This window comes from Dermacentor silvarum, chromosome 9, assembly GCF_013339745.2.
Source record: "Dermacentor silvarum isolate Dsil-2018 chromosome 9, BIME_Dsil_1.4, whole genome shotgun sequence".
In the NCBI taxonomy this organism is placed as follows: Eukaryota; Metazoa; Arthropoda; class Arachnida; order Ixodida; family Ixodidae; genus Dermacentor; species Dermacentor silvarum.
This window is the reverse complement of record NC_051162.1, coordinates 153,379,773-153,401,699: the sequence shown is the minus strand read 5'-3', so window position 1 is coordinate 153,401,699 and position 21,927 is coordinate 153,379,773. Positions and strand designations below refer to the sequence as shown.

At 47.7% G+C, this 21,927-nt stretch overlaps 1 long non-coding RNA gene across 1 annotated transcript in view; it reads right to left on the bottom strand.

Annotated features, from left to right (window-relative positions):
* Positions 1 to 21,927, bottom strand: part of LOC125940342 (uncharacterized) — a 68,413-nt gene that overhangs the window by 42,006 nt on the left and 4,480 nt on the right. Inside the window, exon 2 of the long non-coding RNA XR_007463560.1 lies at positions 1,906 to 1,991. This is a non-coding gene — a long non-coding RNA (uncharacterized LOC125940342). The remainder of the gene's footprint in view (positions 1 to 1,905; positions 1,992 to 21,927) is intronic.

The following is a 21,927-nucleotide window of genomic DNA, read 5'->3' as shown; positions in this document are numbered from 1 at the left end:
CCTAACGGGATTAAACGCCAATAAACCAATCAATATCAATATATATATATATTTAGCGTGCCCTCTGATTATGCTGAAATCAAGGTTAACTTTATTTAACATAGTCAAATTTATTCGAAAACTGGCACGTGTGACGTCGCAGGTGGGGAAGAGCCGCGGCCGCTCCGTGCGAGCGATATTTCTGTGTTTGAATACTTCTTGCCTGCGATATTGTCTGGGCCTGTTAGGCATGGCACAATTACTGCTTCTTTCTGGGGTTTTACGTACCAAAACCAGTTCTGATTATGAGGCACGCTGTATTGGAGGGCTCCGGATTAATTTTGACCACCTGGGGTTCTTTAACGTGCACTTAAAGGGAAAATGAGACATCCACCCAAATGTAGCAATTGCTACAAAGGAAACTCATACGGATTCCTCGAAAGAAAGCCTCGCAGTTGAAGAAAATTTGTCTTTATCCGGGACTTGAACCCGGTACCACCGCCTGAACTATTGCGTCAAACGCTTGCCTTTGCTTCGAGTTGTTGACAAATTCGACTTCGCCCTGCCATCTTCTAGCCTCCTGGTTAGCTCAGATGGTAGAGCGGCTGCCCCGGAAAAAAAGGCGGTGGTCCCGGGTTGGAGTCCCGTACCAGGACGAATTTTTCTTCAACTGCGAGGCTTTCTTTCGAAGAACCCGTATGGGTTTGCTTTGTAGCAATTGCTACATTTGGGTGGATGTCTCATTTTTCCTTTAATTATTTCTCTCCACCTAGCAGGTTTCCACTGAACTATTAGGTTTAACGTGCACTACAACGCAAGCACACGGGCGTTTTAGATGCCCGTGTGCTCGGGCTATGTCACTCCCTCCCTCCCTCCATCCATCCAACCGCCGTGCGTCCACACCCCTGTCCTCTATAGAGAGACAGTTATCGCGCTGCACTTTAACCCAATCTTTCACCCTTTCCAACTATAATCTCTCGCGCCCCTGCTGCGAAATGACATCCTCCTCTCCCTCCTCTCCTCTCCTTGTCTCATCAAATGGCATTGTCTCATCTCTCCTCTCGGCATTCCTCCTCTCCTCTCCGACGCTCCTTTCCTCTCCGGATTGCGCAACGAATGGCAACACCTGCGGCTCCGCGCGCAATAATGCGAAGCAGCTTAGGTTAGAGACACGCCGGTAGGCGCCCCAGAGGCGCCGGCAACAGTCACCAACGTCGCGCGCGTTCCGCGTGAACGCGGGCAAAACGCCGATGGCGTCCGCAACAGTTCTGCGCGTTGCTGGTGCTGCGGCATGTCCAAGTTTATACAGCTGATAAAACTACCTTTTGTCGACATCATGGCTGCTTCGCCTACTACTCAGGGTTCCCCTACGGGAACGTCGCGTAATTTTTTTGCATTTAGCCTCCATCGAAATGCGGCCGCCCCGGCCGGGATTCGATACTGTGGATTACAAGAAACATCACAATGACTTCCTGAGTTAGTTGCTTCTTTGATACAGCTGTCATTCAAAACACGAAGCAGTTTCATGGAAAGTTTCTAGTATGTTTCACTTTTTTCGAGACTTGGTGGTCACCAATCTGAGCCACTTGCTGCGGATCCAATTCCTGGCGTCATTTCGCCTAACTCCGGTCACCAGGCTACAACGACCGCCTAACTTTCCCTGTCACTCTCTCGTGCCCTTTTCGTCACGGACAACGCAGTGAGACAACGCAACCACCAAAAGGAGGGGTAAAAATGTTAGGAAAATGCACCACCTGCGCGTGCGACACGACGCCATTCTACTTAAAGATACAGCAAACAAACAGTAACAAACAGACAGTAACAGTTGTTGGCAGTATAATATTTTCGACAGTGGGGCGGCTGTACACCACTGAGGTGTTGAGGTATTAAAGAACACATTCTGGACATTCGTTAAAAAACACTTACTCCTTAGTTGTGTTCCTAAGTAATAATCATATACAACATCTGGCGTTCCATCGGTACTAAAGTTACCTCTATATACGCTAATAGTCCTGTAGGGAAAAAATGCAACAAAACAAGTTACTGGTCAGTAGACATTATTTTTGGTCGGCCTGCCGAAATATTGCGCTAAACAGCTGAACCCTATGTATTTATATATTTTCTTTTATATTGCCAAAGTTGTAACATGACGCTCAATATAACGGAAAGGGGAAATGAAGAACATAACGAATTTAAAGGTATCACTTTCTTACTGCAGCGAAATAAGCTCTGAGCGCAAATACTACAACAGAAAGCATCATAACTGAGAGGCCAGGCACATTCACACACCAATATAATAGAAGGAAAAGCACAATCAAGAGTGACACTAGAGCACTCGTATATGCGCCAATGTAAAATACATCACTTCCTTGAGGATGAAGTGGGTTGTTTGCGGTGGTTTGGCATATCTAGGGGTCGTACTTCCTTTTTAATGTCTATGTGAATACCGATGTAATTGAGGTCTACAGCATAGTTTTTCATAATTTATGTTTGATTACCGGACGATATTAGATAGCTGCTGTCAAACAACCAAAAAACGCAGAATCCCAACTATCAATAAAATCAATACTGCCTCGGGCTTTCTGCGTGTTTTGGTTATCTACTCCTTTTTTTCCAGTTCAGGAGAGAATATCCTAACTTTTCAAACGTATTCACTGGTAGATGGCAGATATAAACTTTAAAGAATAAAATATAATAAAAATTCTAAAAACATGAACACCTCGTTAAGCGCTTGAAAACATCTCTCAATTGCCTATTTTTTAATGTACAGTCGGCGTCATCCTTGTGTAGAGCAGGCGAACGGCAACCGCCGGGACGCTCCGGTGGCAGCCAGCAACGTGTAACGCTAGCTGCTGGGTCCGACGTCTAGCGGTAGCTGCTAAGTGTATCGCATGATATTGCTACGGCATGTAATACACGTGCGGATAAGTACAAGTGATCTTTGTGTTGCCCTCTCCCGATCCAGGCTTGTATATAAAGCCTTGCGCAATAAACATGACACCGTTCTTCCCCTTACGCTCGGACTGTCAGAATGGCCCGACAGTGCCAAACGATACAAAAAGCACGTTTGGGCCTAGCAACTACCGTTAGACGTTGCTGGCTGTCTCTGGAGCGCCCTGGGAGCCACCGTTGTCGAGCGCCACACAAGAGTGGTGGCGACTGTACCATTGTGTAGCATTGGAAAGTGTGCGTCCAAACATGCGAGTTCCGCATTTATTTGGGAGTGAAGTTTCGAGATAAGTGATGAGGGTTGGGGCAAGACACTGCACCAGGAAGGCTAATTCAGTTTTTCGCATAGGGCTATTTGCCATTTTATTAGCATTGCCCTCGAGGTTGTGTTGTGTGTTTGAGGAGGTTTGAGGGCCCAGAGCATAGGTAACCGATTCCTTACATCTGTTACACATCACAACACACGCTCTATGGTGCAGAATAACAAAGGTTTGACAACCAGTGGCGCTAGGAATTAGGCTTATGACATCACGGTTGTTTTGAACTAGAAGCATTAACACTGCGCTATCGCATTGCTTGAGCGCTGGGAATGGGTTTCGATGTTTTGATCCACGCATAGACGGATAGACCAAGCGTTCACTCGTTTATTTGAAAGGACGAACAAATAAAAAGTGTTTTTGACAAAAATTTGTAATCTGCATCGGCCAACAATCATAGTTTTCTTTTTATTTGGAGCCTGCTTTCTGATCTTGCATGATGAATGAAATCACAGATGTAGAATTCGCAGAATTTGCCTGAATTGGAAGGACAATTTTGCTTCACTTCCGAAGCAAAGCATGCTTTTTGGCGTTAGCTGCAAATATCGTCTAAACCAAAGATAAATTTATGTGATAGAAATTCATGCATTTGAAAGAACAGGATGGCCTTCTTTTAAGTTCTTAGAGCAGATTTATCTATTTGGTGTGCTACTGCCATGTGGTACAGATTCAATACTTCAATGTGCATTTATGAGTACAGTGTTTTCTTAGTCATCTCTGTAACTTCAGTAATGGACAAACAGATTGGATGCGTTTAGCGAATAATGAAGTGGAAAAATGAAAGCCCAATTGTAGTTGTACCAAAAATCTAAAATTCTTGCGCTCAATAACAATAAAAAAGTTCGGCAATAGTGTGTCGGTTCCTACCACGTTTTTGGTAGTTAAAGACTTCTCTGCATAACACCTGTCGTTATGAAAAAAAAAAAACTTCCACTAAAGAGCAAAAAAAGCGGACACTTCTACTTAAGTTGCTTCTAACAAAATCGAGTAACATTGTTTGTTTGTGACTCTAAAGCGGAAGTTTCTTTTACCGGACAGCGGTAGAATAAAGCATCCAATAAAGAGACATAAGAAGTTCTAGAATTCTTTCTTCATATGAGGTGTGATTGAATTGCCGTGAACGTGATCGCTCACCCTTATTTGCCTAAGAATGTACTGCCTAGACATAACAGCCATGCATTTGGCAAATCGCTCGAATTTTGCGACAATAGTTGAACCGGTGACACAAATGAACAATTTGAAATTAAATGGAATAAGACGTGGAGCTTAGATACGCGTAAGGGTTTTTTGTTCACAATGGACACTTATAGCAACTGCTATTTAAATGCAGATGATATTGTGTATAACGCGCATTTAGTTGTAGGCCAGATTACAATGTGTTGGTAATCTGGCGCGTAGAACTGCGACGAATCACTTGGCACGTAGAACTACGCCTGTCTCACGTACAAAGTCCAGCGCAGAGGCTTATTCGCCTAAATTGACGTATCAGCAAACTTCACGAAACGCCCAAACCAACATCGACATAACGTTGCCAGAGGGAACTCTGCTTCCAGCGCATTATCGGAACACCCCAACAAGACAAGCTCTTCCGCAGATTGGCACTCGGTGTCCAGTCTCGCTACATTGACATTGTTTTCGACATGTTTTATGCTAGAATAATATCATATTCAGATGACGCACCAATTATAAGAAAAGGCACGTGTAAACCTGTCCGCCATCTGTACACAATCAGTAAGTCACTTTAACTCATTTTTAACAAAGAGACAGTGCAGGTACTGCTGATATTGACCATAGGGAGTGTACGAGCCTGTTACCGTGGTCTTGTATTATTTTTACTCTTACATTTTGCCTAGTGTTCTTTATACCTCTAGCGGAATACATTAGCAATCGCGGAGCGTCCATTGGTGCACGTTAGATGAATATAGCTGTTGAAAATTAACCCAGAACGTCATGCCCCAAATCATATCGGCGTCTTGGTACCCATCAATATATTTTTCACGCTTTATTTTTGAATGCATTTTACTCGGCAGATAATTTTGCAATAAATTATTGGTTAGATAGTGATAAATTAGCGGGATATGCATATGTCATAAAAAGTGACAACTGGGAGGTCACAAAAAGCTTCTCTTTATTTGCTCATCACATGCATGGAGAATTCTCACAACAAGAGTAATTTATTCAGGGCCTCCGTGACCATGTTTTTTTTCTTGTACTGTCTCAGTGTTTCAGTAATTAGTACTCTTTCATTAAATTACAATTTTCATTGGAAAACAGAGTTTGTCAGTATTCTGGTCGTTTCATCGTGCTTGAAAATGGCCGCGCATTCTCTGAGCTAACACTTTTTTTTGCACTCAGTCTCCGTCGCAGGTCGTCAAGATTCATATCGCCCGCATTATTAAAAGGCGCCTCACCAAGCCATATAGCAAGTTTCGTTTATGTGCTGGAATATTGTTACTTGTGATTGAGTTTCCTGTTCGCTGCCGGTTCCATCTCACCCGCTGCCATCCAGTTAGTAGATCTTGCCGTTGAGTGCAGGAGTTGGGCGACGTTGAGGATGACTTGGAGAACTTGAAGGTTTACTTACATTATTTACAAGATTACAACAAGTAAATATACAGTAAAAGAGTCATCGTTACGGCCGGCAGCGATTCAGACGCGGCGGCCCGTGGCAAGAAGACCGACTCTTTTCTAAATCTGTCTCTCTCTTTTAACACCTTCGGTGTCTCGGGGTCACGTAATTTTCAGCCAATCGTTGAGTCCACTCAGGTGTCGTCATTTTCCTCCAATCGTAGGGGCCCGCGCCAGTGGTGTATTTTTCGCCCAATGGCGACGCTCCAATGGCTCCACTGTTCGACGGCGGCCTTCGTCCGGTGCTTCCTCCTCGCCTGGTAGGCGCTCAGCTGGCTGTAGGTCCCGGGTGGTTGTCGAATGGCATTGCAGAGTAGCAAAGCAACTTTTCTCGGGACTGGGTCAACCAGCTTGAACCCTGCCACCCTTCTGTTGAACTTACGGGAAGAGTGAAGCGGGAGGGGAGACAAAAGCTCCACGCGCAGCACACGAAGTGTAGATAATCAGCTGGTTTGACGAGACCGATATCACGGTCGACGTGCCAATGCGCACCAATGACAGGTGACGGGGAGTGGTTGAGCTCGGAGAACTTGACGGATGCTAGTTATTGGATGGATGGAGGATGGATGGAGGATGGATGGATGCATGCTATGAGCGTCCCCATTGAAACGGTGTGGTGGGATGTACCAGCAAGCTCTTGTTATTATTTTGCCTAATGTCCTACCTTTATTTTTGAGAAAACACACACATACAACGAATTCCGAGCGTTAAACTTTTTGAACCATTACCGGGAACTCTGTTTCAGTAATGGTACGTATCTAACAGTGCCCTCTAGGGAGCGCCACTGCCAAGGTGTACGCTCTTATCGCATGAAGCATACGTCACGGGCGCCGCCTCTTTTATTTATTTTTTTGCTGTGCGGCGCACTTCATGCGACGGCCTCAAGCGCGAGGTGTTGTGTTTGTCTTGAAGCGCGTAGCGCACGATTTTGCGTGCTGTGCTCAAGAACACCCAACTAGTGGTATAAGTCAGTGGTGCACGAACACTGCGGCAGACGCAAGGGGATCACAGAACATGAAATACACTCTAAGAAGAAAAGGAAGAAATGGGGTACTGATGTTACTATTATAGAGGAGGAAATGATTTGCCACAACCATTCCACCATTTATGGGGTAAGTGAGAGGGGATGAACTGTTACTTCCCATGCGGTTACTCCTTCGAGGACTAACAGTTGCTCTTTTCCGATGTTCCTCAAGGAAGTAACGGTCATTTTTTCCGATGCTCGTCAAAGATGGAAATAACAAATTTAGCCATTTAAACTCTCATAAAAAGTGACTGAGCTGAAGGAAAAAAAAACAAAGCACCCGCAAGTAGGATTCGAACTCACGTCCTGACGCCGACAAGTCAGGTACTCTAACCACTTCACCATGGCTGCGCTTGTTTTCGATCATGGTATTTATTATGTTAACATGTAACCCAATAAAACACTCACCAACTGTGCATAGGCAAAGAATCGCGGGCACAATGAGTCACCCAAAGAAAACCAGAAAAGACATTGCTCCGCTTTAAAAGGGTGGTAAGGCAAAGCACCTCACCAAAATGGGGTACCAGTCCGGCTGAACTTCAAGTGCATCATAAACATGCCTTACGTGTTCAGTCATCTGGATGAAATTTACCTCTGTAGTTATAATCGGAACGGTGTTGCGGTCAATCATTCGCGCGGCTTCCACAAACTGTGCATTCCCATGAGAAAAAAACATGCCCAAGGCACATTGTCATCAGAGGTCGGCAGCAGGTATCGCACTGTATGGGAGTTAATTTCAAAATCTTTCTTTAGCGTCTGTTGGAGGAAGAAGACTAACATTTATTGAGGTAAAAGGGAAGGGGTTTAGGCGTTAGATGGGTGGGGCCCCAAGTCCAGGGCTCCACTGGCTTCTGCCGCCAGCAGCACGTGGCCCAGAAGCGCTAGTTGCACTTCCGGGTCTGAGCTAGCGAGGAGTGCCTCCCATTGCTCCGGAGAGCTTTATAGTCTATATCTATCTTGTAAAGAATTTATTTTCTCTGGCCTTTTACTACATCCCCATGAGACGTGGTAGAGGGTCGGTGGCGAGTCGCGACACCACGGACAATCGTGCCCGTACAAAGTAGGAAAAATTTTGTGCAGTCGCAATAAATTTGGATAGACCCCCGTTTGAATTCTACGGAGGTCCATTGCGTCTTCCACTTCAAGACATTTGTGGGGGACGCCATACTTATGCCGTGCGCCTCGCTGATGAGCAAGAATCTCGCGTGGATCCAACCGAGCAGGATCACTGTCTGCATCCCCACGGAGGTCATCCAGTGTCGTGTGGGGTGGTTGTTATTGGGGGGGGGGGGGGGGGGGCTGGTGCTCCGCTCGGTTCGTGAGCTCTCGAGCTACAGCGTCCGCCCTTTCGTTACCCTCTAGGCCAGCATGTCCCGAGCACCAGACCAGCCTATAAGTGTTTTTTAGTTCCCTTCCTAATAAGTTGCGTATTTTTAATGGCAGGCGGCCGTTCGTAAAGAGTCGGCACGCCTCCTGGGAATCGGAAATGATGATGATGTAGGCCTTCCCCACTTGTCGCTCTCCATCTTTAATTGTCAAAGCGATGGCGAAATACTCGGCCTTGGCGATCGAGGACGTGTACAGGGAGGCGCTTGGTACCATGCTACTCTTGTCGCTATTGATTACTGTAAATACTGCGGGCTTCCAATTATATCTCGAAGCGTCTGCGTAGAGTAGGTTGTAATTGCCTCTGACTAGTTTTCGGACCCATTTTATTCGTTCCTCTCTCCTTTCTTATGTCTTTCTTTGGCCATATTCTTCGGGATAGGAGCTACCGAGATATTGCGTCGAACGGATTCTGGCATGTCCACTAGCACCTCGTCCAAGTTTTGGGGATGCGGTGGACAGACCGTGCTTATCAGGATCTCTCTTCCCGACCTCGTCTGGCTGAGACGGTTCCTTTGAGAGATTAATGTAGCTGCCTTGAGCTCGGCGTACGTTTATGCACGCCGATCCCGAGGAGCCTGTCTTTCGCAGTGGCTACCGGTAAACCTAATGCCGCCTTGTATGTCCCTCTAATGATAGTCTACTTGCCCTTCCTCGCTCTTGTTGAGCGTGTGGAAGAGTAAGCTGTATGTCACCTTACTTATTACGAGCGCCTGCACTAAACGTAGAGTGTCGGTTTCCTTCATCCCCTTTTTGTGGAAGGTGATCCTGTGAATCATCCTAGCCACCTGTTTGGTCACCGATTTTAGGAGACAAATTGTGTAATCTGCCCTACCGTTGCTCTCAACCAAGAAACCCAGGATACGAGCAACGGTGACCTCTTTAATTTTCTGATTTTGGATTTGGATTTCTATTTGTCCGTTACTTTTCCATGGCTTCAGAACGGCGCAACAAGGAAGAGAAAAAAGACGAAAGAACACACGAACACAAGCGCCGTCTTTCGTCTTTTCGTCTTCCTTGTTGCGCCGTTCTGAAGCCATGCATCCGTATCAACTCGCTCAATTGTCAGTGCTACTCGGTTACTTTTGTAACGTTTTCCATGTATACAGATTACCTCCGATTTTTCGGGGGCGCAGCTGAGACCGCTGGCTCTGGCAAAGTTTTCTACGACCAGGGGTGCTATGCAGGATGCGCCTAGTTTGGCGAAACTCGGGATCTTCACGAGCTCTGGCGACGCCCCAAGATGAAAGAACTAATGGTATCAAGACAAAGTTTGTCCGTCAGCAGGCCTCCAGTTTTATTGGTTTATCTAGATTCACTCTGGGTGGCTATCATCCCTTGGGCGTTGCCATATGGGCGGTCGACAAACTGGGGCTCACGTGATCATACGGTCGATGGTCGTACCTTCTTTCACTTGTTTGTCGTTCCACCGAGTGCATTATAGGCACAAGCATGTTGTAAAATAAATGTATTTAGTACGATAATATTAGTCACTTAATGTGGGTTATAAGCATTTTAAAGTTTATAAGATGTGCGCTTAATGCGTATTAGACTAATTTGCCGTTTAATACGTTTCGCGTTATACCACGAGGGGACGCTCGCCCTCCTCTTTCTTCCTCTGGATTGAATTGGCGCGGCTCGCTACGTGCTTGCGCTAGCATTTCCGAGCACAGATCGGTGTGCGCTGGTTTTCGCACTAGGCTTTGAACAGATCGCTCGTTGCTCCTTCTCTTTCCTCTAGATTGAATTCGTTTGGCTCGCTACCTGCTTGCGCTCCCATTTCCGAGCACAGATTGGTGTGCGCCTGGTTTTCATATTGGTCTTTCAACAGATCTCTCGGTGCTCGCACTAAAGTAAGGCTGCGAGACGAATGAGCGTCTGCTAGCGCAGTAGTGGTCTGCCACGCGCTTACCGTGTAAGCACTCACGAATGCCGGAAAGCACTCATACAAGGGTCAGAAAACTACGCTTTATTTTCTTTTACTTTGTGATGCACCTTCATACGGGCTAGCGCCGAGCGATTGCTTCTAACAATCGCAGGAAAGAGTCTTTGTACTGGGTAGCCCGAGCGATCCGTGGCTTCTAACATACGCAAGAAATGGTCTCAGCAGCGTACGTGGCGGTCAATTGATTACCACCACATCTATGCCAGGAATGACTCCAGCAGCGGTGCAGTTACCCTGTCACCACCGCTGACGAGGTGGCGATTCACTTTCTGACAATAAATTTCAATGTTTTTGCGTTTGAACGTTCGTGATGGGGCCCACAAACTTCACGGTGTGGTTGACTGTCTCCCAGTGCAGATTGAGGCTCGCCTCGTTAGCATCCACTAAATTTGGAATACAGTTCTAAGCGACCGATGCGTTACTGCGAATTAAGGCCCCTGGTTGAACATTGGCTGCAATAATGGCTTCGTCTCGTCGGTCGACCTTGAAAAGTCGCAGCACTCCTGTGGTAGCGCAGACCATGCCGAAGACCCATGGTGCATGATCTTTTAACATCGCCGTAATGTTTGCCGCTCGGTGGAACGTTGTCGCCCTTCATCACGTGGCTTCGATTCTACTTTCGCTTGTCGCGAAGAAGGCACTCGTCAAATTGCACTACCTTCCCGGGGCTCCCGAGTGGAGGTCGCGCCAGCAGCTCGTCCATCATTACCTCACGGGCGTAGTTATTCCCGTCGGCGATGGCATGCTTCGATAAAGGAAACAAGTCGCTGGTCATCTCCTTCAACCGCCACACATCTACACTATTGCTCACGCTGTACGTGAGCCAAACCACTTGCCGCCTGGAGAGGTGGACGTTCGGACGGCCTAGGCGGTCCGTGTTGGCGAAGTAACTTCTTTCGCCTCTCTGCCCGTACAGTGCAGCGGTACCGTGTAACTGCAAAGACTGCTTTCGGCACCTGTTGCACCAGAAGGCAGCCTGGCGTCCATCTTGAGTTTTCCTATACAATATGACCACTACAATGGGACCAACCAACCACAGGTGCGGTTTGAACCCTAGGTGCTTGCAGGTGCCCCAGTACTACGATGACGCCGATTGGCGCTGGGACACGGTGGACGCACGGCGCTTGAAGCCGGAGAGAGCCGAAGCGATCGCACGAACTCTTCCTCTGCAGCCTAGTCACCGCAATCTGTGCTCCAAAAGCCCCGCTGCCTCCGCAGACGAGAGCTTTCGCCTAGCTCGCTACACAGCCAGCGCACTGACGTATTGGAAAGGCGAAAATGACGTTGAAACTCTACGTTGGTCATGTAAGTGAACGGGTCCAGACGGTCTATTGACGCTTGCTGTCGCTGGATGCGATGACACAGGCTGCTGCTGCCGCTGCTATGTTCCCGAGTTCAACTCGGGGAGGGTTTCGCGATGTACGAGTTTGGCACGAGTTCGCCTGTCAATTAAAACCATAGGTCACGCCCCACGCGAGGGATGTAACTCTTGTGCGCGCACCCACGACAGTTGAGCCACGCCCAACTTATTGTTCGGAAATAGCGACGCGGTGCTGAGCAGAGAGGCATCAACAATCTTGACCGCCGAGATAAAACACGGACAACGCACTGTCAACGGTGATGTACTGAGCGCAGACTATCGCTGGCTTATACATACGCGTATATCTTCTCGGGCTGTGATGGCCCCACAACATGGTTTCATTGCCTGCACTGTGGCGACGTAGCACCCAGCAAATAATTTTCGGCACGTCACTGTAGCCACTTGCAAGGTGTCGATGCGCCGTGGTGGACGACGATGCTGAGGGGTGCGTAGCGTTTTCCAACGACAACGTATCGCGGCTGTCATTTGAGATGACTGATCTGTCATCGGCTATGTATCGGAGCGGTAGTGTCGCTAACACGGTCAGCGTCGGGCATCGCCCGCTCTTCTAGACCCATTACGATGCCATTTCTTCATCACAAGCACTGCACACTAAGCAGTTGCAACACCTTCCTGCGTTCGAAGTCTCATTTCATAACTGCACAATAGAGCCCTCACCTGCCAAAATGCGATTGTTGAGGTGTCTTTACGATATCCATTTGCGATCGCTGTTAGCTTCAGCACAAACAATCGGCAAGCACTTTGGAGTGCACAACACACTCAAAATACTGCGTATATGCGCACAGAGGCACCTTCACTGGGTAAGCGATGAAAAGCAATTAATTTTCACGCTGGGCAGCTCGCTCTTCTTCACAATGCACCACGGGGGCTTCGCGCACAGAAATAAACATGGTACCGTAACCTATTTTGCTGCGACAGCCGTTGCTCCCCACTCTATGACTAGAGTCTCGTTTTTCGTTGGTAAAGCGGCGGCCTTAATAGCATCAGTGAAGCACCTGCGGTGAACAGCCATGCCGCGGCGATGCGTTGCCCTTCCCCTAATAGACAGGGAATGGTGAGATCATTGTCATGATAACGGTGTAAGAAGAACAGGGTATCCGACGACACGGCGACCGCTGCTGCGCAACACGTCTCACTAATGGTGGAGTTTCACGTCTGCACCGCTGCACGGCAGCACACGTTAGGAGGCTGAAAAAGCGGGAAATTCGAACCTGTAAATAATTCTATCTGTACGTAAAGTGCGTTTAAAATAATTAAAACTATTTTTTTACTGTTTCTGCGTGCCTCTATACCAATTGAAATCCCTCAGGCGCCAAAACAGACCATAATGTCTCCGGCATTGCGGTCGCTTCGCTGGATCTAGCAGACGGCGTTTGACAATGCCTGGGAGCAGTTGCAGAAAAGTGGTGCGGGCAGACGATAAGTTATCTTTTCTTAATATTTTGCAACGTTTGCTTTATCGTTGAGCAATCAGTCACCCTTGTTCTCGGTAAGCGCTTAAGAAAGTGTTCCCGCGGTATATATAATGGAAAAGGACGAATCCGCTTAATTGCAAGAAAGGGAAGAAGAGAGATTTGCCGTTTGAACCGCTACGTTGCCTGGCAGAGACGGATCTAGCCTGACTATGGGCAAAATGTGTTTCGTTCCAAACTGCAAGAGTGGATATGACTCGTGCAAAGACAAAGTATGTATGTTCAGTGTCCCTAAAGAGACGAGTCGACTGCAAGCATGGCGGGATGATATACAACGTGAAGACCGAGTCCTGCGACCAGGGGACTACGTATGTGAAAAGCACTTCGACTCAATGTACGTGTCAAAAACATGGACGGCAATGAAAAACGGAGTTGTTTTAGCCAGCACGACCCGAAGACCTTATCTAGCTAGAGATGCTGTGCCGACTCATTTTTCGGCTACTTCACACTACACTTAGAAAGAACTGTGTTCCATGACAACTGACGCCTGCGAAGCGCTCCCGAAAGAAAGAACAATAGGCAGAAAGCACAAGCGAAAACGAAGAAACAGAAAGCCAAATGTAGTGAATCACGAGTTACTGGAGCTAGCAACTGACGTGCCAATAGAAGACGGCCAGAACCATAATAGCGAAGCCAACACAGAACAGACTCCAGCTCCAACAGGCAAGCGCGAATCAAAACCTGAAGGCAGTGAACTACAAGAACCGCAGGCAAAAGTATATGTGATGCAAGAGTTAAGAGCTCAAGAGACTTCTCGTGTGGACAAGGAAACGTTAGCCATAGCAGCTCAGCAGTCTGCAAGACCTCACAAAATACAGGACTTCAGTGCAGCATCACATGACGGTAACACCAACAGCATGAACTTCAACACACCCTTTGAAAATCCGTCTCGCCAGGAATAATGTCACAGCTGGGTTCGTATATTATTAGAGACCGGATTTTAGGCAAATGCCTTTTATGTTCCTTGCGCTCCTATCGCCCCACTTTGATATATGAGCATGAATTAGAGGTTAAGGAGGGCTTTTATAGTGTTTTTATAGTGCCTATAAGTGCCTATTTTGGCGTTTGTGCCTAAATGCCTATAAATGCCTATTTTCAATATCGGCGCCTATATGAACATTATTTAGCCTCAAGTTTCGCTTTCGAGTGCAGTTAGAGACCGTTATTCATGTTACCGGGCATCATTGACTGTTCGGAACTCTATGGGGTTCAACCTAGTCCTTTAGTTCAACCAACTTCAGGAAAACAACTGCTAGCAGCATTGAAGTGGGACACGCCGGCCAGCATACGTCGCCGCGCTGACATTGCGCGAGCGGTTGGCGCATGCGAAACCGCGGAGAGCCGTCAGGGGAAAGGAGAGTGAAGAGCAAAAGAAGAAAGAAAAATGTGATGTGCGCGCGGCTTTTGTTTTGTTTGTAATTTACTTTTTAATGTGTTCACCGCCGTCGGGCGTTCCTTCTCGGCATACGAGATCATTCTCAGTGACCAGAGGCACAATTTTGAATCCAAAAATCTTATTCTTATTCTTAGACTACGTTCCGCATGCTCCCCAAACAGATTTCTTCAAACATGTGCACTTCAAATGGACGGAAGTGTATTGCGCAATGTTGGGACGTCTGGCCTGTATAATTCGGATAATGTCATTCTATATGAGGAAATTGCGAAGAGTTGTACCTAACAGTCCTCATGTAAGAACAAGCCAATTTCTTAATAAATCGTAGTCTCTCTTGCATTTGTTATTTGTCTGTTTTTGTTGTGTCTTAATTTAATTGCGTCAGGCAGACATAAAGTATCGTTTTTTTTAATCAGTATTCCCAGCTTTCAACTATTCTTTATCATGCCTGTTTCACTATATGCGACGCTCGAGTACAGTGGCCATTGAACATGAATATGAGCATTGTGCTTATTGAATGAAGCCAATTGATCGTCATTAGTCCAGCAGTTTTATGGGACAATTGCACGGCTATGTTCAACTGTTGGCGCCTTCGTGCCATCATAGCCAATAACATTTCTTGTTTTACTATCGTAGATATAGGCCGCGCACGTCTTCGTTTGAAATTATTTGCATTTATGTAAAAATTTATTCTGCCTATATTTACGGCGTTGGAGGCCTAAAACGTTGTTGTGCCTGCCAATTTTTGGCGCCTAAAACGCACTTTTTTAATGCCTAAAGATCCGGCCTCTATATATTATACATCGATGGACTTCCTTTCTGTTGGTTTGCAAGTTGCTTTCATTTGTTTTTCTGCTGCCTCGTAATTTTGAATAAAGAAGCAAGAAAAACGATCGGCGTATTCTATCATGAATATGTTATTAAGGAGCATGCGTATAAGGATATACGCATGCAAGGTGCCGCATGCTTCATAAGAAACAAACAGCCTTTAAATTGGTGCTTTATGGACCCAATACTATGCACGGAGCCTGTATGGGAAACGCGCAAACTAAATTTTCGTTTGAGTCTACCGAACAATGATAGCACAGTTCACCGCATTACGCGAAAGCGCTTATATATACACTCAGGAGGACATTGTACGCGGTACTCCCCTACGCACTGTTTTCGCATCAGAAATGAAAACGGGGACGCAGCGCATAGTGACGACAGATAGCAACTCGTCATCTAAACGTAACTTGCAAAATGAATTGTCAGCTGCTCCAACAAAAATGTGGACTGTTAGTACCGCTTTGAGCAAAATATACGCTTTTGATTTAAAAATGCAGCAAGCCTAGCGGCACTCTCAAATACCTATTTAAGCTTTCGGGAAATATAATAACCTCAATATGAGAGCATTAACACTAACAGGCGCTCTCAAAAACGCAGGCTGAAAGAGCTGAAACGCGCGCGCTCAGGGTATGTTTGCCCCCGGCCCCCGACGCCCAGCCTCCTAGTCGCGTGCGCCACCTAGCGGCATCCCAAGACACGCCGCGCGAGACACGCCGCGCGCTTCCGTCGGATCACCTGTTCTTCTTACACCGTGGTCATGACTGACTTAATCGAGAATAGCACGGCAGCGCCCCAGGCCACTTGTCACCGTATGAACTCCCTCGTGCGTGCGACCCTCTAGAATGTATCCGCTTGTTAGCTGTCGCCTCACTGTCGCCACTCACGGCAAGAAAAGTGCAGAATCTAATAATTCGGTCGATCTACGTTTGTCATCAGAAATTTATAGCATTCAAAACGAAAAACCGATACTTTAAGAAATAAATTGTTCGTTATTTTATTTGTTGTATTTTAAAGTACTCGATTGAAGGAAAGTGTAGGTGCAAGAATGCACATGTGCCAATTCGACGGAGGATAGAAAGATCATGCCCGAAAGAGGAGGCACGTCCTTGACCCGCCCGAGAAAGGCGTGTCAAGCGGCTCACGCAAGTGTGCAGGTAGACAGCGGGACAGTCACGGTATTGCTAAATTGCGATAATAGGTTGATAACAATACGCGGCGCTGGCGCGTTTCGTTGCGCAGTCTTCTGTGCTTGAAAGGCCGCGCAGGGTGCGCTCATGTTGTCATACGCGGCTTTATCTCGACATTTCTTTTGGCCCGTTGTTCTTGCGCTTTTCTTGCTATCTCCGTTCACTGACTGCCATCGAGCAAACTCGGGTAAAACTCGTGCGAACGAGAAACTCGGCACATCCTGCATAGCACCCCAGGGCCGCCTCCTGCAGGGTCTGCTCCTTGCTGGCCAGAGACCCGCGCTGGGCCTATAGAGTGATGTCATCCGCGTAGAGGGTGTAACCTAGCTGCGGGACACCATCGAAGGCCCGCGCGGGTCTACGCATGGCGATGTTAAACAACAAAGGAGATATGATGGCTCCCTGAGGCGTTCCCTTGTTTGGCATTTTCAAAGGTTCAGACTTTACTTGTGAGATGCCAATTGTTGCCGTCCTCTCTGTGAGGAAAGCCCTTATATAGTTGAATATGTTTTCGCCGCAACCAATTTATTTAACTCTGAGAGTATAGCCTGGTGAGATATATTATCAAAAGCCCCCTTCAGGTCGAGAGCAAGCAGCAAATTCTCCCCACCCATGGGAACGCCTTTTAGGACCTCTTCCTGTAACAGGAGGAAAGCGTCCTGCGTTGAGAGGCGACTGCGGAAGCCCAGCATGGTAGCCGGGTACAGGCCCCTTTCCTCTATGAAATTTTGAAGTCTGGTGTGAATGACCCGTTCGAAGAGCTTTCCAATGCATGACGTCAGTGATATGGGTCTGAGTGCCTGCAGGCAAGGCTTCTTCCCGGGTTTTGGAATGGTTATAATTTTGGCCTTTTTCCATTTCTCAGGGATCTTCCCTTTAAGCCAATAGTGTTCATTAAATTTATTTTTAAGGTCCTCTATGACTTTGTCACTAGGGTTCCTGATCATGGCATTTGTAATCTGGTCCTCACCGGGGGCTGTGTTCCTTTTGGCCGCCTGGGCTGCCGCAAAGAGCTCCGCCTTTGATATCGGCGCGTCTAGGTTTTCATTTTTTGATCCCGTGTAACTGATTTGATTTGTCGAATTTGTTGTTGTTGCACTCTCGCCAATGTATCTGACCTTGAGAGCCTTTATGAGGTTGTCATCCGTGCCCGGGAAGTCTTCCGCGATTTTCTGCATTGTTCTGTTGGTCGTGGATTTGGACTTATCTGGGTTAAGGATGTTCCTCAGGATGGTTTTAGCAGTGCTTAGTGTGCCCAGAAGCGAGCTGCAAAAGCTGACCCATCCCTCAGTTGCCAATTTTCTTGCGTATTCTTTTGCTTCCTCTGCTAGAACCGCGATACTGCGCAAGAGTTTCCTATTCAGTCGTTGACTTCTCCACCGCTTCAGAAAGCTTCGCCTGATCTCCCATAGGCGTAACAGGTGCCTATCTACTGCCGGTGCCTCTATGGTTCTTGCCATTTTCTTCGTTGTGTTTGCGTGTGCCGATTTTATGTACTCAGACCAAGCCCCTATTGATTCCGGTACGGATTCGGGTGGGGGATGCCGTTTTCTGAGTTCCGCCCAGTCTGAGATCCTCGCGTCCCCTATGGGCTGATTATTTAATGATTGAATTTAATACTTTCTATATACTCTGCCTTTGCCGCAATCGTCTTGCTCACCAGCGTGGCTATGCGGGGATAGTTAGGGTTTTGCAGAGCGTAGTATCCGCGCAGCTTGACCATTTTGGTGCCAATTTCTTGCAAGCATACTACGTCCGGTTGAATTGGTGCAGAGTATAAATAATTCTGGAGTGCAGCTGCGCGCTTGTGAAAATTGCGGCAATTCCACTGCCAGACCTCTAATTGTTCCGCACTTTTTAAATTATTTTTGGCCATGATGTATGGGCGCTTCCGTGTCATCGCGCTCTGCCTTTGATTGTTTGCTCCTGCCCGCGGAGGCCGAGCGAGAGCGCTTGTTTATCGTCCTCTGCAAACTTCCCACGGCTTCGTTTACGTACTGTCGTTGAGTTCTCAATTCCTCTCCGACAAAAAGTTTGATTTCCATCATGAAATCTTGTAGAAGTTTATTAACGTTAGCGATACCCTGCCTGTTTTCCTGTAACTGTGCCTGTATTTGCTGCGTTAATTCAGCGTTTTTGTTTAGTATTACTTTCGGGGTAGTGGTGGTGCTTTCGTCCATCCCCCCTTCCCCTCCTTCACCCGATGTCGCGGTTCCCCTTGAATTCACGCGGTTTACTGATGGTGTATCGCTTGTGCTCTCACTACAGCCTCCAGCTATCCCTTTCGGAAATTGTGGTGGCTGCAGCTTAGCCTCTAGCCTTCTCTCTAATGAAGATATTGGTGCCTGTAAATCATTACGCTCCTCGGCCATTTGTTTCCTCAGCTGCTTGACCTCTTGCGTCAGCCTCTTATTGTCTTCTAATATTTTTTATATTGCGGATTTTCTGTTACTGGAGCACTGGGAGATACTACTCTCGCCCAGCTCACCTGATTTTTGTTTGTCCGACCAGCGGCTTGCGGGTCTTTTGTTTCATTGGCCTGGAGGGAGCCCGTCTTGGTCTGGGGTCCTCCGCTCTTGTCCTGTGTCTTTCGGCTTGATGACTCAGGGGGGGGGGGGGGGGGACAGATATCGTGCTGCCGTTGTAGATTTGCCACTGGTTCATAGATCGAAATCTTGATCTGGAACTCGATGGGGATTGGGATATTGATCTCGACTGGTGCTCTTCGTCCCGTTCCGAGCTGAACCATCGATGCTTGTGCAGTGCTAGTTGAGGGAATTCGCTGTCCGAGTTGGCATTGCAGGTCCACTGAGGTTGGTCTCCCCTCTTTTTATTGCGACAGCAATTATATGGACACTCAAAAGCAGATTTCTGCCGTCGGCGTCGCCGTCGCCGTAGCCTGGTGAGATATATGGCGATGATAAAAATAACTGATATTTCTGCTTTTTAACTGATTCGTCGCCGTCGCCGTGAGGTTCCGTATGACGTCATTTGGAGAAGAAATCGTCGCCGCGCGCCGAACGCTGTATGTGCGAGTGAAAGGGCGGGAGGGGCGCGTCTTTCACGGGGAGTGAACGCACGGCGGAGAACAAACGCGCGTTCCGCGCCGTGCTCGCTTAAGGGCTGCAGAAGTAGGCGTCTCTTTTCTCCTTTACAATCACCATATATGTAGAGCAAACGCACCTTCTTCCGACGCGCGAGAAGCCGTGGGGGAGGGGGAGGGAAGGGAGGCGACGTTTAGCTGCGGCACCAAGTGCCTATTTATATCCCAGGCTCCGGCAACAGTCACCAACGCCGCACGCATTTTGAGCGAACGCGGGCAAAACGCCGATGGCATCGACAACAGTTCTGCGTGTTGCCGATGCTGCTGCATGTCCAAGTTTATACAGCTGATAAAGCTAATATCATTACTCCGTATAGCTCTCTACAAGTTTGCTATCGCAATTGATGCTTCGCCTTTCAGGTGAAACTGCGACCACTTTTTTGACTGCTCTATCCTTGATTTTCTGGGAGGAGCAACGCTTTTAAGTTTTTATTGCGATAGCAATTATATGGACACTCCAAAGCAGATTTCTGCCGTCGGCGTCGCCGTCGCAGTCGCCGTCGCCGTCGCCGTGAGGTTCCGTATGACGTCAATGGAGATGAAATCATCGCCGCGCGCCGCCGAACGCTGTATGTGCGAGTGAAAGGGAGCGAGGGACGCGCGCTTTCACGGGGAGTGAACGCACGGCGCAGAACAAACGCGCGTTCTGCGCCGTGCTCGCTTTGGCGCTGAGCCGTGCTCCCTCAAGGGCTGCAGAAGATAGCGCCAACCTTTCCCTTTCCCTCAAGAACCACTTATCATCATCATCCGTGCTCGCTTAAGGGCTGCAGAAGTAAGCGTCTCTTTCCTCCTTTACAATCACCATATATGTAGAGCAAACGCGCCTTCTTATGACGCGCGAGAGGCCGTGGGGGAGGGGGAGGGAAGGGAGGCGAGGTTTAGCTGCGGCACCAAGTGCCTATTTATATCAGAGGCTCCGGCAACAGTCACCAACGCCGCACGTATTTTGAGCGAACACGGGCAAAACACCGACGGCGTCGACAACGGTTCTGCGTGTTGCCGGTGCTGCTGCATGTCGAAGTTTATACAGCTGATAAAGCTACTATCATTACTCCGTATAGCTCTCTACAAATTCGCTATCGCAATTGATGCTTCGCCTTTCAGGTGAAACTGCGACAACTTTTTTTCTTGCATAGACTGTCTCCCGTGGGGTGTTACCCGTCACAGATGGCACACTTGGGGGTGTAGTGGTGTCCTAGCGTTGATTGTCTTGCCCCGCACTTGGGACACGCGTTTACATTTGGAGTTGGACATACATCTGTTCGGTGTCCGGTTAAGAGGCATATCTTGCATACCTGTACTGTTGGCTTGTATGGGTATAGCAGATTAACTCGGCTCCCATCATGTATACGCTCCTTGGCAGTACACGGCGCGTGAATGTGATTATTGCGGTCTTTGACGAGCCCAACATTCTTGCTCTCTCAATTTTCACTCCTTGTGTCCGAACACGCAGGCACTCCATAAGCTTAGCCTGCGAAGTTACGGCTGGTACTCCGTGAACTATTCCCCGCAGGACGACTTCGGGGTCGGCCACGTATGCGTTTAAGGAGTGAGTTGTCCCCTGATGTTTAATTGGCTGATCTCTCGCAGCCTACTCGCCACGTCTTCGCTTGGCGTGGATAAGATTACAATGTTTGATCCTGGATATGGCTGTATAAACGTACACTCACCAACTGAAGAACACGAAAACAACAGATTGACGTTTCGGCGCCCAGTACGGGTGCCTAGTTCACAATGAACGAATGCATGGTGATCTTTATTATATATGCGGCAGTAGACGTAAGGCGCTTGCGTACAACTCAGGGAGGGGGCCCCGTGTCCGGTTTATTGTGTTAGTCGTAGATTTCATGCAAAATGATTCGAGAAGCAATCGCGATGATACTTTCTTCTCTCTTTCGATGATGGAAGCCGAATGCCAGTTAATACTGTGACCAGTCTTCTCGTGATGCTCTGCTAGGGCACTGGAAACCGTGTGTCCTTTGGCTACATCATTGCGGTGCTGCTGTAGCCTTCTTTTAAAGTTTCCGGTCTCGCCTACGTAGCACGCCTGGCAGTCGTGGCAAGGAATTTTGCAGATGACATTGTGAACAAGGCACCCGTACTGGGCGTCGAAACGTCAGTCTGTTGTTTTTGTGTTCTTCAGTTGGTGAATGTACATTTATACAGCCATGTTGTTTCCTCGCCAGACGAGTTTTCGTCAAACCCTAGATTTCATTGATCCTGGATAGATCCGCAACCAAAAGTTGTTGCCATTTAAACTTTGTTGGCAGGCATCTATCACCGCCCTGGAGAGTTCCAGTCCCAATATGTTTTTCACCAAAAGACCCCTGTGTGG